The 1,681-nt window shown below is 37.4% G+C and overlaps 1 non-coding gene across 1 annotated transcript; it reads left to right on the top strand.

Annotated features, from left to right (window-relative positions):
* Positions 1-1,104: 1,104 nt before the first annotated feature.
* On the top strand, positions 1,105-1,210 carry LOC138382056 (U6 spliceosomal RNA). Its single transcript, XR_011233232.1, has one exon. It is a non-coding gene; the product is annotated as a U6 spliceosomal RNA (small nuclear RNA).
* Positions 1,211-1,681: the final 471 nt, after the last annotated feature.

The raw sequence follows: 1,681 nt of genomic DNA, 5'->3' as shown, positions 1-1,681 counted from the left end.
GAAGTATTCTGAGGAGGAGCAGTGATTGGGAACAGACCGATTGAGGCCCAGGGGTTAGAAAACATTCCCCGAAAATCTCCAACATTCACCTCACAGCATAATTTACCTGAATAAATAACTCTGTATGTTTATAAGGCCCATGGTCCTGAATCATTTCCTGCTTATAAGTCAGAATTGCTGCAAACTTTAATCACAACTGCAGATTAACCTCAGGAGCTCATTTCTGCAGAACCTAGCAAAGATGAAATTTGTTATAAATAAGTATAGTTTCATTGACATTTAGTCTAGGGCAAGTAAATTACCCAATGAGGTGATTTATAAGTTCATTCAGCCTAATTCTGTGATAGGAAGCTGAGCAGTGTGCTGTGGTCATTGGGTCTGATTTATATCAGAAAAGTGTACAAGAGAAAATGGAAGTTCTCTATCTTGCTCTTGTCCTCTCCTGGCCTCCTGTTACTATATAACAGGCATCCTTTTCCTTTAATTACCTTCTTCATGGCTTGAGAGCTCTGATGACTTGATTAAGCCTTGCAGTGCAGTTCCAGTCCCTACCCATCTGATTAATTAGCCCAAACCTTATTAACTTCCTAATTCTGATCAATAAGGCACTGATGCTAAACTGTGCAAGGGCAAACTAAGGAGGCAATTTTATTTCAAGACACAGAGTCCCTACTATTTTTTTTTAAACCATCTTTTCTTTATCTTACTTTTTTTTAACATCAGCTACGTTGGATGTAGTAATATAGTGATAGTCCTGCAAAGACAGCACAAACTAACTCTCGAGTGAAAGCCACATTACTGATGACAGAGCTCTTTGATGGCACCGTTTGGAAACTTTGCATTAAGAACACATGGCCTCCATTATTCAGGATATCAGGTAAGTGTTGCTCTTGGCCAGAGAAAGAATATGATGATGATGATGATTCTTTCTCAGCTGGAAATGGACAAAATATGTAACAAGAAACCTCACATCCCACACCCAAACTTAGAATGGAGTTTTCCAAAATTGAGGGAATATTTCAATATTCTAGATCAGTATTATCCAATAGAAATATTTTAAGTTTTCTAGTAGTCACATTTTAAAAATTAAAACTTAACAGGTGAGTGCTCACTTCGGCAGCACATATACTAAAATTGGAACGATATGGAGAAGATTAGCATGGCCCCGCACAAGGATGACACGCAAATTTGTAAAGCATTCCATATTTTAAAAAAAAGAGAAAACAACATGTGAAATTAATTTAATACTATATTTTATATAATCCAATATAGGAAAAATAATAATGGGAAAAATATTAATATTGCAACCTGTAATCTAAATGAAATTATTAATAAGCTATTGTGCTTTCTTTTTCCACAGTAAACTTTTGAAATCGGGTGTATATTTGATACTTTCAGCACGTCTAAATTTCAGCTAGCCACATTCCAAGAGCTCAACAGACACATATAGCTAATTGCTACTGTACCGGAAAGCATAGTTCTAGATTAGGGAATCTCGATCTTGAGTGTGCAACAGAATTGCCCAGAGGGCTTGTTAAAACATACATTGTTGGCCCCACCACCAGAGCCAGTGATTCAGTAGGCTGGTGTTGGGCCAGAGACTTTGCATGTCTAATAAATTTCCAGGACACTGATGCTGCTGGCTGGGGACTCCACTTTGAGAACCACTACTCTAGAAATA

This window comes from Eulemur rufifrons, chromosome 3 (genome assembly GCF_041146395.1).
Source record: "Eulemur rufifrons isolate Redbay chromosome 3, OSU_ERuf_1, whole genome shotgun sequence".
Taxonomy (NCBI): Eukaryota; Metazoa; Chordata; class Mammalia; order Primates; family Lemuridae; genus Eulemur; species Eulemur rufifrons.
The sequence above is the reverse complement of the archived record's forward strand: the minus strand, read 5'-3'. Positions and strand labels throughout refer to the sequence as shown.